Consider the following 17,091-nt stretch of genomic DNA (forward strand, 5'->3'; position numbering starts at 1 on the left):
AACCATCTTATCTCATCTTGAGAACTGTGCCTTTTGAACATTCTGAGTGTCCTCTGGACAGTCTGCTGTCACTGCCTGCACAACTTGTCGATAGCTTATCAGCGGCATCACTGTGAGGGGGGCGACATGGAGGGGAAGCAGTAACTCTGGTGGAGATAACAGGAGTGGATGGGGCGTTGTCCTTCACTAATGATCAGGCTTAATGACTCTTGAGTTGATCCCCATAAGCACTGGTTATCACATGCCCCTGTCACCTACCCACACCTCTGGCTCTTACTGCAGCATGCTTCCCAGGAGTGAATCCTTTCTCCCCACGCTAATAACGCTAGCCACCATTGATTGAACGTGAGATAGGACAGATAATTCCACGAGGAAGGGTTTGTGCTAGGTATTCCAGCCAGGATTTGGTACCACAGACACTAGCGGTTAAGGGAATCTTTTAAAGATCTCTTTAAATCTTGCAGATCAAAAAAAATTAAAAATCAGTAGTGAGGCCTCTCCTCTGCTGAAACAAAACTATTATTGGAATTCCAACTTATAAAGTAAAAATTCAAAACCAAGCTGGTTTGGTTGCTGAAAGAGTTGGGGGTTGAGAGGTGGTGGCTTAATCCCAGACTGTTAGTCTATCCTTTATCCTTCATGAAATCTTTGAGTCTGGAGGAAAAATCCAAGTGTTTCAGGGTTTAACGGAACTCAGCATTTAAAAATTCTTCTAACTGAAAGATGAAGAAACCAGGGCCCAAAGAAGTTAAAAGCCCAGTACAAACTAGTAACAGAGCAAGGTCAGAAGCCCATATCTCTTGACTGAGTATTCTTTCCATTCCTCCTAGCACAGGGCTGTGATAGGAAAACAAAGTCAAATGAGAAACAGACTAAAATGCAGAGGAGTTATTAAGAAATAGTTTAGGTGTATCAACCTAGAGGGAGGGAGAGGGGAGGGAGGCTCAAGATGGAGGGGATATGTGCATACCTATGGCTGATTCACGCTGATGCTTGATGGAAAACAATACAATTCGGTAAAGCAATTATCCTTCAATTAAAAAAAGAAAAAGAAATAGTTTAGGCACATGCGTCATAGCTGAAGAAAGTCCCAACAGTAGTAACAAGAGTGGTGTTTCTTCACACGTGTTCTGTAGACCTTGTGAATCAGAATGTCCTGGGTTTCTGCAGAAAGCTGTTAGGTGTAGGTTTCTGCGTAAGTCAGTACAGCCTCTGTCAAGAAAAGTATGGAAGTTCCTTTAGAAACATCGAAGTAGAGCTGCCACGTGATGCAGCAATCTCACTCCTGGGCATATATCCGGAAAAGAGGAAAACTCTAATTTGAAAAGATACACGCACCCCAGTGTTCATTGCAGTACTATTTACTATAGCCAAGATATAGAAGCAACCTAGGTGTCCATAGACAGGTGAATGGATAAAGGTGATGTATATATATATTTACACACACACACACACACACACACACACACAAGGAATATTCAGTTCGGTTCAGTCACTCAGTCATGTTAGACTCTTTGCAACCCCATGAATCGCAGCACGCCAGGCCTCCCTGTCCATCACAAACTCCCGGAGTTTACTCAAACTCATGCCCATCAAGTCGGTGATGCCATCCAGCCATCTCATCCTCTGTTGTCCCTTTCTCCTCCTGCCCTCAATCCCTCCCAGCATCAGGGTCTTTTCCAATGAGTCAACTCTTCGCATCAGGTGGCCAAAGTATTGGAGTTTCAGCTTCAGCATCAGTCCTTCCAATGAACACCCAGGACTGATCTCCTTTAGGATGGACTGGTTGGATCTCCTTGCAGTCCAAGGGACTCTCAAGAATCTTCTCCAACACCACATTTCAAAAGCATAAATTTTTCGGTGCTCAGCTTTCTTCACAGTCCAACTCTCACATCCATACATGACCACTGGAAAAACCATAGCCTTGACCAGACAGACCTTTGTTGGCGAAGTAATGTCTCGACTTTTTAATATGCTATCTAGGTTGGTCATAACTTTCCTTCCAAGGAGTAAGCGTCTTTTAATTTCATGGCTGCAGTCACCATCTGCAGTGATTTTGGAGCCCCCCCCCAAAAAAATCTGACACTGTTTCCACTGTCTCCTCATCTATTTCCCATGAGGTGATGGGACCAGATGCTATGATCTTAGTTTTCTGAAAAGTTTTCAACTTTTTCACTCTCCTCCTTCACTTTCATCAAGAGGCTTTTTAGTTCCTCTTCACTTTCTGCCATAAGGGCGGTGCAGATGATATTTCTCCCGGCAATCTTAATTCCAGCTTGTGCTTCTTCCAGCCCAGCGTTTCTCATGATGTACTCTGCATATATGTTAAATAAGCAGGGTGACAACATACAGCCTTGATGTACTCCTTTTCCTATTTGGAATCAGTCTGTTGTTCCATTTCCAGTTCTGTTGCTTCCTGACCTGCATACAGGTTTCTCAAGAGGCAAATTGGAAGTGGTTAAACAGGAGATGGCAAGAGTGAATGTCGACATTCTAGGAATCAGCAAACTAAAATGGACTGGAAAGTGTGAATTTAACTCAGATGACCATTATATCTATTACTGTGGGCAGGAATCCCTTAGAAGAAATGGAGTAGCCATCATAATCAACAAAAGAGTCCGAAATGCAGTCCTTGGATGCAGTCTCAAAAACGACAGAATGATCTCTGTTTGTTTCCAAGGCAAACCATTCAATATCACGGTAATCCAAGCCTATGCCCCAACCAGTAACGCTGAAGAAGCCGAAGTTGAACGGTTCTATGAAGACCTACAAGACCTTTTAGAACTAACACCCAAAAAAGATGTCCTTTTCATTATAGGGGACTGGAATGCAAAAGTAGGAAGTCAAGAAACACCTGGAGTAACAGGCAAATTTGGCCTTGAAGTACGGAATGAAGCAGGGCAAAGGCTAATAGAGTTTTGCCAAGAGAACACACTGGTCATAGCAAACACCCTCTTCCAACAACACAAGGAATATTACTCAGTCATAAAAAAGAATGAAATGTTGCCATTTTCAGCAGCATAGATGGTCTCAGAAGGTATTATGCTGGTGAACTAAGTCAGACAGAGAAAGACTAATACTATATTATATCATTACATGGGGAAATCTAAAAAATACAACTAACTAGTGAATATAACAAGACAGAAATAGACTCACAGATATAGAAAACAATGTAGTGATTACCAGTGGGGAGAGGGAAGGGGAGGAACAAGATGGGGGGTAGGGGATTAAGAGGTAAGAACAGTTATGTATAAAATAAATAAGCCATAAGGATCTATTGTGCAGCACGGGGAATATAGCCAACACTTTATAACTGTAGTTGGAGTGTAACCTTTAAAATCTGTGAGTCACCGTCGTCCACCTGAAAGTCGTATAACACTGAACACCACCTATGCCACTGCGTTCAGTTCTCAGCTGTGTCTGCCTCTTTGCAAACCCATGGACTGTAGCCCGCCAGGCTCCTCTGTCCACGGGGATTCTCCAGGCCCAAGAACACTGGAGTGGGGAGCTTATCCCTTCTCCAGGAGATCTTCCACACCCGGGAATTGAACCAGGGTCTCCTGCATTACAGATGGACTCTTTACCAGCTGAGCCACCAGGGAAGCCCCACATCGCCTACACCTCAATTTTTTGAATTTACATTGAAATCATACATGGAGACAGCCCTAAGTGACCACTATTAGCCGCCAAGAACAGTAATTCCCACCCTGCTGCAGGTCCACGACAGCACACTAGTCTGGCACCCCCTCACTTATCTGAAGTGGGTTTCAGGAGCAAGAAAAGGAAAAGCTAGGCGAGACAGAAATGGGGCCTCTGTCACCAAGGCTGAGGACACGCAAGGCAACAAAACTTTGCTTCAAAAGCTCAGAGAAGGGCAGCTGGGAAATGCACCAAGATTCAGAATCAAGAATAACACAATCATCCTGAATCATGTCCACAATGCTAGAATTATTGCAAGAATCTGGAGACTTCATTATAATGTCATATGATTTCTAGTTCCTGCATCATGAATCTTTTACCATTCCAGCAACATCCAAGGAAAAGAAGCAGTAAAATGTAATCTTAACTTTTTCTTCATTTAATATCAGTTTTCATGTATTATATTTGCCTTTGACCAAACATGGAATGGTTTATCTGCTGAGGTGGACCTTACTGCTTTTGTGGGGTGACATCAATCAATATCTCATAGCATAATTTCCCCAAGTGTGATATACATCCACTGATACATGTGCAATTATTTAAAATGGTACACGGACCAACAACTTTTAATAGTTGATTAAAACAGTACTTATTTTCATGTATAGCAGAAAAATGTATAATTAGCTAATTGAATCCCCAATTTTATGAGAATTTTTGCTTAGGACAAGGTTGAAGTAGAAAAAAGTTAAAGAAACATAATAAATCTTTAATAATAATGTGCTAGGAGGTATGACATTCCTGTTTCCACATGGAAGTCGCTCAGCGGCACTAATGCTATGCATGCCTTTTCCAGGCCCTCATTCTGCTTGGAGGGGGAGTCTTCGGATTAGTGGGTGGGAGAAGAAGCTGAGCATGCGCACTTAGCTCCATCCTCGGCGTTACAGACTGGCCCCCACTTCGCTGCCCCTGGGGAGAGGTGGGCGAAGGGAAAGGAGTTAGGGAGGAGGCCTGAAGTTTTCCAGCTGGACCAGCGCCTGGATGAGTGACTAAGCCTAATCTAGGAGTGAGATATTAGCAAACGCACTTGGCTACAGCCCTGAAGCCTCAGGCACCAAACAGGATCAGTAACAAAGTTGATATTTTCGGCTCTATAAATCTGACTCCTAAGTATATCTCTAAACTTGTTCCACACTCAGGCCGCCCCACACTCCCACAGTGTGTGCAGCTGTGAAAGGAATCTCAGAAATATGAGCGTATACATTCCATGAAGACAGTGATCATGGATTCATTTGATATCTGTATCTCTAATCTCCCAGCACATTCCGGTTATTCTGGATAACAAATTACCCCCGAATATAATGGTGTAAAGCACCTATTTGTTGTGCTCATAATTTTGAGGGTTATGAATTCAAACAAGGCACAGAGGAGATGGTTTTTCTCTGCACTGTGATATCTGGGATCCTCTAAAAGCTCATTTACTCACATGGCTGGCAGTTTAGGCTGACTGTTGGCTGAAGGCCTCATTCCCTGTTCTCATGGGCCTCCCCATGTGATCTTTCTGCATGAGCTGGTTTGGGCTTCTTGAAGCATGGTGGCTGGGTTCCAAGAGTGAGCATGCTGAGAGAGAGTTGAGAGACAGAGAGATTAAGAACAGGTAGAAATTGATAGTCTAGCCTTTGACACCAGGTAACATTACTTCTGCCACCTTCTATTCATTGAACCAGGTTTGGGGAGAGGAAAAAGGTAGTGTCTGGAAGAGCATGTGGGCCCAGAGTGTTGGAACCATTTTAGAAAATATAAACACTGCCACACAGAGAAGTTGTCTCCCTCTTACTAAATTTGCACAATTGCTGTTGTAAGAATATGCTACATTCTGTCATTGCTTAAGATATGTGAGTCTACATAGCCATCCCTCTGAATTGTTAATCAATGCTGATGAAGTTCTGTTTGTTTAGCACATAAATAAGGAAGGGGTTGAAGTGGGCACTGTAGATGACTAGGATGAGAAAGAGAAGAAACCTTTCAGAACACCACCCTGTGGTCAAGAATATGATGGTACTTGGCCCGTGGGGACGAGCTGGAATGCAGAAAAGAGAAATTCAGAGATGTCAGCAAAATTGCACTAGCATGATTGTGAAGTTATTGTAGGATCTGGATCTTCATACTGAAAAACTTTGCATTGTGTGCAATGCTGTTTCTAATAAAGTATTTTTAGCCAATATTTTATTATGAATAATTACAAATACATAACCTAAAATAATTTGTAATTATTTATCTGTAATTTTTAATTAATTAGAATTCAATATTTGCTTACAGATCTTTTTTGAAGTAAAATTTTTAATTTTAGTATGAGTTAACTTATCTGGCACTGAAATATTAATAGCACCATATTCGAGAAATTTGAGCTTTATATCCTTGCCCAGGCCAGAGTGTTGACCAGGGAGCAGCGTTCCTTGGGAAAACCAAGCTGGGTGGTAGCAGCAGAAGCTGGAATGGGGGAAGCATCTCACAGAAAGGCAAGGCTTGAGGGCACAAAATAAGACCTACTTGGCCTGGTGCCCTGCCTCTCATGGGATGCTGCCCATGCATTAGGTCCAAAATAAACCGCTCACCAGTCTGCAGCTGTAACCTTAGATCACCACATTCTATAATATATATGCATGATGAAGCTTCCAGACCCTACCAGCATGATTTTGGATTCTTGCAAAATGACACCTGGGTATTTCTGAGAATGTGCAAGATGCTTTCTTGTATGTGTGCAATGAATTCCTTTTATTCCTCTTTGTTGACTCACCAACTGATGCTGCCAATGATGCTTAAAGATTACTGAGCACTGGGCCCATCACTGCACCCCAGCTCTGACCTCAGGGAGAGGCTGCCATGGACTCTTTGCAGATCCAACCCAAATCTTCCTTTGATCTCTCATGGCGCAACAAAAATTAAGTCGAAATGAAAAAGACAGCACTGAGGGCTTGGACAGAGTGAAATGGACTGCGCGTGGTACAGAGCCTCACGGTCCTGCGGGATGTGGTCTCTCGAGCCCTCAGGCTCGGACCTGCCCTGAGGCCCCTTGAAGAGCTGCCTCCCACCTCTACCTGGAGGGAACAGCCCTGCCCTCCTACAAAAATCCCCAGAATCATGACACATTTTACACTGTTTGGCTGGGGCAAGGAATTTCTCACCCCCTTTTAGTCTGTGGCCCACCTTCTCTTTCTCTCAGCTAGCATCTACCTCTTCCCAAAATGACTGCGAAAAAACAGACACTCCCTTCAGGAAAAGCCTGCCCCATCCTGTTCTCACCCCTGTCTCCAGATACGACCCGGCCCTCTGGCTTCAGCTGGACACCCACAACAGCAAACAGTCCAACCGAAATGCCTTGCCAAAATCTGGTGCAGTCCGTCTGGAGAGGAATTATCTGCAGAGTGACCCCCGGCCAGTCCAGTGCCTTTCCACCATCTCCCGCAGAGGGTGGTGACAGTGAACGTTTCTCCTGTAGGTCTCTGCAGGTAGCTTCCGGCAGGCTCAGCCAGACCATACGTGTTATACAGACTAAAGATCCATTTACCCCAAAGTAACAGCAAAGTCTGGGCTTCCCAGGGGGCTCAGTGGTAAAGAATACGCTTGCCAATAACAGGAGACACAGGAGCTGTGGGTTTGATTCCCTGGGTCAGGAAGATCCCCTGGAGAAGGGCATGGCAACCCACTCTAGTATTCTTGCCTGGAGGAACTCATCCCATGGACAGAGGAGCCTGGTAGGCTAAGGTCCACAGGGTCGCAAAGAGTCGGACATGACTGAGCACACACACACTACAAACTCTGCAGAGACACAAAACTGATTTATATGACACCCACCACATTTAACTTGTTTATTTCAACACTTGTAGAGAGATAAATGATAACACCACAGTTTTCCCAAAAGCAAAGGTATTGGGGGGAGGACTGTCTGAAAATACTTTCCAAGAACAAAAAGTTAGTGTTTCACAAAAGTAAGTTTGGGAAATTCTAATAATTTTCAAGTCATATTTTCCCCCAATTTTCTATTGTCCTCAAACTTTCTGATGTTGTTCCTCAAATACCAGGGTATTTCATGACATCTGTTTATCTTCTTCCTGACAAAGGCTTGAAGGCCCCCCATGATTTACACATGTTTATAGTTGATAGTTAACTTCTGTATTTGCTGATGATAATGCGCATTTTGAACCTCTGATAAGTGCCTGTTGTCAGGGACCAAGAATGACCACTATATAAACTGCCATAACAAGGAAGTGCATATTTTCAGGTGACAAAAGCATTTAAGGAGGTAAAACTAAGTGCATCTCTCAGCTCCACAGTCCACAGAGGCTCACCTGATACCTGTGAAATAGGATGGAGGTGGGCAGGGCACAATCCTTTCAGAATAACAGAGTCCTTGTGGATTTGGTGTAAACTGGTTATTAGGTTGGTGCAATAGCAATCACGGTTTTGCATTGTTGAAATTTGCCATTTAATATTGGAATACATTCTTAAATAAATGTGGTTATATTATACATCATTTTAATGCACAATTTATCACTTTAGTTTTTTTGCTAATGACATTACTTGCTGCTTATTTTATATTAGATAATGTTAGACAAAAAGCAAATTCTAGTGCTTTCTTGTTCAAGTTCAAAATGGGTTGTAAAGCAGTGATGATAATTCACAACATCAATAACACATTTGGCCTAGGAACTGCCAACGACCGTACAGTGCAGTGGTGGTTTAAGAAGTTTTGCAAAGGAGACGAGAGCCTTGAAGATGAGGAGCGTAGTGGCTGGTCAACAGAAGGTGACAATGAGCAACTGAGAGCATCATCGAAGCTGATCCTCTTATAACTACGTGAAAAATTGCCCAAAACCCAACATCAAGCATTTTAGGGTTGTTCAGCATTTGAAGCAAATTGGAGAGGTGAAAAATCTCAATGTGTGGGTGCCTCATGAGCTGACTGAAAAATTTAAAAGTTGTTTTAAAGTGCCATTTTTCTCTTACTCTAACAACAACAACCGTTTCTCCATCAGATTGTGATGTGCGACAAAAAATGGATTTAATGTGACAACTGGTGACAATTAGCTCAGTGATTGGACCAAGAAGAAGCTCCAAAGCACTTCCCAGAGCCAAAACTGCACCAAAAAACGGCCATGGTCCCTGCCTGGTGGTTTGCTGATGGTCTGATCCACTACAGTTTTCCGAATCCCAGTGAAACCGTTACATCTGAGAAGTATGCTCAGCAAATCGATGAGATGCACCAAAAACTGCAATGCCTGCAGCTAGCACTGGTCAAGAGAAAGGGCCCGATTCTTCCCCCCAACAATGCCTGACCAACACTGCAAGAGCTGAACGAATTGGGCTGCGAAGTTTGGCCTCATCTGTCATACTCGCTCTCTTGCCAACCGACTACCACTTCTTCAAGCATCTCGAGAACTTTTTGGAGGGAAAATGCTTCCACAACCAGCAGGAGGCAGAAAATGCTTTCCAAAAGTTCGTCGAATCCTGAAGCACGCATTTTTATGCTTCAGGAATAAACCAACTTATTTCTCTTTGGCAAAAATGTATTACCAGCGATTGCACACTCAGTTGTGTTCGACTCTTCACAATCAGATGGACTGTTGCCCGCCAGGCTCCTCTGTCCATGGAATCTTCCAGGCCAGAATACTGGAGTGGGTTGCCATGCCCTCCTCCAGGGGATCTTCCTGACCCAGGGATTAAACCTAGGTCTCCTGAGTCTCCTGCATTAGCTGGCAGATTCTTTTACCACTGGTGTTGCTGCTGCTAAGTCGCTTCAGTCATGTCCAACTCTATGCAACTCCATGGACTGTAGCCCGCCAGGCTCCTCTGTCCATGGGGAGTGGGGTGCCATGCCCTCCTTCAGACGATCTTCCTGACCAAAGGATTGAACCTGCATCTCTTACGTTTCCTGCATTGGTAGGCAGGTTCTTTACCACTAGCGCCACCTGGGAAGCCATAAAAGGTCAAAAAGTGGGCGGCAGCCTAATTCCTGGAAAACTCTGTTCCTTCCCTGAAATAGTTGGAATCATCATCCCTCTCATTAGCCTATGAAATCACCCAGCCCATTAAAACTAACCACCCAATATTTCAGAGTCTCACCTCCTGAAATGGCTCACACTCTTCCTGAGGAGTTTGTTTCTGTCTTGACTGCTCTCACTTTCTTGGACGACCCCATGCCCTGGAGTTGCTCTCATCTTTTGAGACGAACCACATTTTGTTTATGGAATGTGTGTGTGTCCTAAGTTGCTTCAGTCATGTCCGACTCTGTGTAACCCTATGGACTGTAGCCTGCAAGGCTCCTCTGTCCATGGGATTCTCCAGGCAAGAATACTGGAATGGGTTGCCATGCCCTTCTACAGGGGATCTTCCCAACCCAGGGATGGGACCTGCATCTCTTGCATTGGCAGGAAGGTTCTTTACCACTAGCGCCTCCTGGGAAGCCCTTACGGAATGTGTGTATCTCGAAATGGGCTTCCCTGGTAGCTCAGCTGTGAAAGAATACACCTGCCAGTGCAGGAGATGTGTTCAATCCCTGGGCCAGGAAGATCCCCGGAGAAGGAAATGGCAACCCACTCCAGTGTTCTTGGGGCTTCTCAGGTGGTGCAGAGGTAAAGAATCTGCATGCCAATGCATGAGACGCGGTTCGATCCCTGGCTCGGGAAGATCCCTTGGAAAAGGGCATGGCAACCCACTCCAATATTCTTGCCTGGTAAATCCAATGGACAGAGGGAGCCTGGCAGTCCATGGGGTTAAAAAGAGTAGGACGTGACTTAACAACTAAACAACAGCAATCTCTCTAGATAAATCTATTTTTTCACCTGGATGACATTGCTCTCTATTCTTATAAAATTTCTGCTATTTTTGCTCATGATTTGGGCCCTTTCTGAGTTAGAAACCCAGGTGTTTATAGCAGATTCTTGCCCCAGGGTCCAGTGGACTGCAAGTCTATGACTCTGAACCCATCTTGAAAGAAAATCCTTTTGACTCAGCATTCAGGTCACAGCAGCCAGGCTCTTATCCAACACTGGAAGCACTATTACTTTATTTTTCTGTGAATCAAAGTAATTCCAACTGTTGGCCAATATTGTGCCAGGCTGGTGAGAAGTTCACTCTTAGGTTTTGACTGGAAGCAGTTCCTTCCCCCTCTCAGAATTACACAAGAATTCAGGAAGCCTCTGTGCTGCTGAGAAGGCAAATACTTCCAGGTTTCAGTTTATCTTTGTCATCACTGATAAGCTCATTGCTTAAGTCTGTGTAGTCCCTGAAAAGAGCCTGCTTTGTGCTAGCTCTCAGAGTCCAGCCTTCCTAAGTGCACCATAAATCCACTCTTTAAAAACTTCCAGGGAATAAGGAGCAAGTCTTTCTAAAAGAAACCATGTCCTAAAAAAAAAAAAAAAAAAGAAATAATACCAGAAATAACAAAATGGAAAATTTGAAGAACTAAGTGAAAAACATTCATATAGAGAATTAAAAAGGACAATTAAAATATGTTTGACATGTATAATAAAATTTTAAAGATTCATTGTAAAAAAAAAAAAAGAAACCATGTACTTTCCCATTCAGCTACCACCCACAATCCCCATCATATCCAACTCCTGAATACTCAGCATAATCTCTTCATCAGTTTAGGCTTTTGGGGGAAAAAAAAGTCCAGGAGAAGTTGTCTGAAGTCACTTCTTTATCCCCTGAAGCAACAGAATTCAAAGGCAGGCACAATCAGAAAAAAAAAAAAGAAAAGAAACTCAGTGGCCCATATTCTTTCTCATTTCTGTACAATAGCAAAACAAGACACAAATTATATTCTGTAAAAAAGAAAAAATTGTCTTGCTGCAGCTCAATGCAACAAGAATTAGGGGGCCCCAGTAAAGGGAACACTGTCTAAGTGACTGCCCAGCACCTTGAGAGTCTGCTATCTGGTAGTAGAAAGGACACAAATGAATTCCTATAACCGAGAGCACAATGCAGTAATGCTACGTTGAGGAATAAATTGTCAGTCAACCTAAGGAAGAAATGGCAAATTTTATTTGAGCCATGTATGAAGATTATAACCTGAAAACACCTCAGAAAGCTCAGAGAACTGTTCCATCCATTGGAAGTCAAGACACAGTCAGATAAGTTTTTCTAAGACAGAGGACTATACTTTAAATGATGTATTATTGAGTTTATACAATCCAGAGCTAAGCCTCATTGAGGCCCCTTACAAAATCAAGAAGAAATGTTATCTTTTCAGTGGTCTTGCTGATGCTAGGAGAATGTGGCTCTTTGAGCAGGTGATTCTGCCAGTAGGGGAGGTTTGGCTGATGCGTAATTCAGATATACAATGCACAGTAGTAGGGAGAGAGGAGAGCAAAGGGTAGAGAACATTTTTCCCATTTAAATGTTTCTTATCTTGCTATAAAGTGTGAATTTTATTTCACAGCTACAAGAAAATGAAAATTACATTCTGTGGAAGCCCAAAGACAGAGAGACCCTCTCTCCCTGCGGTGCTTCTGGGGCTTTCTCTGGTGGCTCAGCAGTAAGAACATGCCTGCAGTGCAGGAGCCCAGGGGCCTCAGGAGACTCAGGTTCAGTCCCTGGGTGGGGAAGATACCCTGGAGGAGGTGTGTGGCAACCCACTCCAGTGTTCTTGCCTAGAGAATCCCAGGGACGGAGGAGCCTGGTGGACTACAGTCCAGGGGGTCACAAAGAGTCAGACACGACCGAAGTGACTTAGCATGGCACGCATGCCCGTGGTACTTCTGAAAGAATTGGTATTTGAGCTGGGCCTGAAAGAGGAGCGTGCAGGGAAGCCTAAGATCTGAATGAAACATCTGGGGAGGGGAAGGGGGAGCTAGAGGAGGGACAGGGAAGAGCTACATGAGAGGTGGGCCCAGCAGCAGCTGGAACGCTGTCCTAACAGACTTAAGCACTCATGTGGACAAAGGAATGGGCTTCCCGCATAGCTCAGTTGGTAAAGAGTCTGCCTGCAATACAGGAGACCCGGGTTCGAGCCTGGGTTGGAAAGATCCCCTGGAGAAGGAAATTTCAACCCACTCCAGTATTGTTGCCTGGAGAATCCCATGGACAGAGGAGCCTGGCAGGCTACAGTCCATGGGGTCGCAAGAGTCAAAACTTAGCAACTAAAGAGAGAAGAGAGATTTAGGAATGAACATAAAGAGAGGGATTTGAGGAACTCTCAGAGGCAATGCCAAGACTGCAACTCTTCAGCCTTGCTTTATTCAGGCTGGGGAAGGAGTGATGGGGTGGTGCTACAGCTGGGAGACACAGCTCCTCATAAGCCCTGAAGAGAAATGCCTCATCCTGCCTCCTAGTGACTTTTTCTGTTCACTTTAGTGCATGACATTTTCAACATCGTTTGTTTTCAACTTTAAGATTTAGCGAGATTCTGGGACAGTGAAAAAAGTCTGCTTGCCTCCTATCACATAAGGCTGCAATTCTGGTGGAAAAATGTTATTCATGGGTAAGAACTGATGGAGAATATTTATATATTGGAGCTTTCTTTGGGGGCACACTCAGGAGTCTATCTATAAATTCCTGTCTTTGGAGGGATGGGGTGTTTTATAAATTTCCTTAGTAAGTCAAAGAAAAACAGCTAGCACTGAATTGTTTAAATTAGTGTTAGTGGTAGTGTAGTAATGTTAGTTGCTCAGTTGTATCAACTCTTTGTGACCCCATGGACTGTATCCTGCCAGGCTCCTCTGTCCACGGGATTTTCCAAGCAAGAATACTGGAGTGAGGTGCCATTTCCTCCCCCAGGGGATCTTCCCAACCCGGGGATCAAACCCAAGTCTCTTAAATCTCCTGCATTGGCAGGCAGGTTCTTTACCACTAGCACCACCTGGGAAGCCCTAAATTAGTGTTACCAGGGATAAAAAGGTGATGGTGGTTTAGTTGCTATGATCGTTCCTTCCTTCCTTCCTTCCTTCCTTCCTTCCTTCCTTCATTTATTCAACAAATATCTATTGACTTCCCAAGTAGTAAAAATCTGTTGATTTTGTCTACCTGGCCTCTAGTCTCCCCTTCTGACTTCCCTGGGTGACCTCATGCCCCATACTAAAGCATTTGATTTGACGGAACTGGCTCCAGCCGACTCCAGAGGCAACCAGATGACTCGGGCCAGAGCCGAGTTCATATGCTGCTGCCCATAGTGAACGGGTTGGAGATGGGTATACGATGCAATGAGCGCCCACATGGCTAACTTCCTAAACTTCTATAGAAAGATTGTAAGGAAATACCTTATTTTGCGAAAACTGAATTGAAACTGTGAGCCTGGCGTTACTGGGAATCGTCCTATACAAGGGTTAGACTTCAGAGTCAGGAATGCTAGGGCAAGGTCAGAGTACTAAGAAGCTGTTTCAACCCTTTGGCCCACCTTTGCCTGAGAACCTACTGGATTTGACAGTTATATGACCTCATTTTGCTCAAGTCAGTTGGGTCACATGTTGTCACTTGCAATTGAGTGAGTCCTAATGAAAACAACCTGGAATATTGGTCTGGTGTCATAGAGTACAGCTGTGAATAGTCCCAGTGAAGACAGCCTCACTCTGTCAGACAAGCAGGAGAGAAGCACAGCTCACTCCCGAACTGTGTTATGACAGGATAATTAATTCAGATCCACTTAGGGGAAAGATCGTCCCTCTCCCTGGGTCATGAAGATCCATCCCCTGGAGAAAGGAATGGCTACCCACTCCAGTACTCTTGCCTGGAGAATTCCATGGACAGAGGAGCCTGGTGGGCTACAGTCCATGGGGTCACGAAGAGTCAGACACAACTGAGTGACTGACACTTTCACTTTTTCACTTTTCACTGTCCCTTTCAGCCTGAGTACCTTCTGAGTATTTGTTTTTTTTTTTTTTTTTTTTTAACTATGAAGTCAAGAACCAGTTGACAGATAGGAAAGCCACAGAACCACCATTGCATATTAACTTTCTGTTCCTGCTTAATAGTTTTGCTCTTCTGCCAAAGGTTCAACGTGTCCTGGGCAGAGCTAACGTCTATTTTGTTTTTTCCATTACCTAGCTGTGTGTCCTTGGGTAAACTATTTTATCTACATCTGCTTATATGTCCCCATCTTTGACATGGGGAGGGGAGAAACAATATCTCTGTCTCAATTTAAAGGATTTCTCTGAAGTGACATTTTTCTATGTATGCAAAAGTCCAGTGACAATGAAAGGATTAAAATGTATATTTAAATAGTCCAGGCAAACCTTGTCTTTATTTTGAATTGACTGAATAGGTTTAGATATAGTGGTATGCTCTCAAATATTTAACAGACTCTCTTAAGATAGAGAACTACCTACTCGGACTTGTAGTATTGACAGATTGACACTGTGTAAATATTCCCATTATTGGTAATTTTAATCTATCAGTCAGCTTGTGAAATTTCTCCACACCATCTCCCATGGGGCTGTGTGAACCTACTCCGGTACAGTGGTTAACCCTGACTTCAACTGCCTCAGTTTCATTTATCAAAAGATTTGTTTGGCAATACTCATTTCATCTTCATGATTTCATGCTAGCATTATCTTATATTTATCAGTTAGATGAATCCTGCATAAATTCATTAGAATCATACTTTCATTTCTGGAAAGGTGTTTGGCAGTGATCTATTGTTGTAATGATACTTTTTCTTCTTATGACATGCCCAGGAGGGTCCATGGAATGGAAGGCTAATCAATCTTTTCAGTTGCAGTAGATTACTTTCTAGTTCTATATTTTTACCCCTCATGTGCAAGGAATTTTTCTGGTTGCATTTTTAGGTAAATATACATCCCACTCTATCATATGATATACAGACATAAACATGTCAAGCAGATGGCCATCTCCTTGAGCTTGTATAAGAATGCCCTCTCAGGCTACTGAGGCTAAAATTAGTGCTCAAAATCACATTCAGAAGATCTCAGTCTCTGAGATCCTTTACATCTCTTTGTGAATTACTCAAGAAGCAGTAAAATGGCCCTCATTAAGCAAACTGAAGGATGTTTTCAAAAGCACAGAAAGCCGTCACATCTTCAAGCATTCATCAGGGTGAGTGAGTGAAAAAGCAAACAAAAATGGAACATCAGGAATGGGTCAGCTCTCCGATCTGCACGGGCAGAGGCCTACATTGGTCAGCAGTTTGCTCACAAAAACGCAGGTTTTCCTGCTCGTGATAAGGAATCTGAATGTCAAACTTCTGACAGTTGGAGGCTTAACGTGAACACACTTGACCAATGAACATGTGGAAGTGGCTGAATTGAACAGTGATGACATCAGGTGATAAGTTCTACACCGGAGGGGCCCTCTCCAGTTAGGGTGGCTTGCCATGACCTTCCACTGTTACCTCATTTCTTGGGGCTGAGTTATCGCAGTTGTTTTGTAATAAAGACATGTCCACTGATATTTGTGAAATGACATCACATACATGGTTACTCATTGCAGAATTGTTTGTGATTGTAAAAGGTTACAAATCACCTCAAAGTCCATCAGCGGAGGACCAGTGGGTTAAACTACAGCACATTCACACAGTGTAACACCATACAGGCAACCATCAGTACAGAGTGAGGGAACTGCTTGTGTCTGGCTATGGAAAAGTCTCCTTGTAAATGCACCACATGGGACTTCAGAATGCTACCCTGTGTCTAAGTAATGGGGACAAGTAAATGAGGAAGCACAGGAGAGTGGTCATATGGGCCAGGTTACATGGAGAGAGGAAAGCTGAGAGCCTGAGGATGGGGTGAAAAAGATACTTTTCACCACATGCCTTCCATTTCATTTGCATTCTCTATGGCAGGAAGTCTTACCTATTCCAACACACACAAACTTTACTTCCACATACACTTTTTTTTTTTTTTTTTACTATTTTAACTATACACAAGTGTTCAATTCAGTGATACCAAATACATTCACAATGCTGTGTATGCACAACTACTATCTATACCCAAGTCATTTTCATTACCCCCAACAGAAACTCTGGACCCATTGAATAGTAACTCTCATCCCCTGCCACTCCCTACCCCTCAGCCTCTGGTTGCCTCTAGGCTACCCTTTCTGTCTACGTAAATTGGCCTTTTCTAGGCATCTTGTGTAAGTGGAATCATGCATTGTTTGTCCTTCTGTGTCTGACTTATTTCACTATCCCACATACACTTTAAAGAAAACACCTACAAACTAGACAACTGAAGTTGTGAAAGACTGCAGTTTTTCATGTCTTTAGAGAGAACTGACCTTGTGAACTACGTGGATGTGCCTCAGACAAGGTAGCATCAACCTCTGGTGATTCCTAGAAACCTCCCTGCAACTTTCACAGGTTAACTAGTAACCCAGCTTGCTCAGAAAATGAAGTGAAATAGCCACCATTTGTCACGAGCCTTGGGAAAGCCTCAAATGTGGCAAAGCTCTTCACTGGGGCTTCTAAGGGCCTTCACAGGGTCTAGGAATCTTTTCTGAAAT

This window comes from Muntiacus reevesi, chromosome 7 (assembly GCF_963930625.1).
Source record: "Muntiacus reevesi chromosome 7, mMunRee1.1, whole genome shotgun sequence".
In the NCBI taxonomy this organism is placed as follows: Eukaryota; Metazoa; Chordata; class Mammalia; order Artiodactyla; family Cervidae; genus Muntiacus; species Muntiacus reevesi.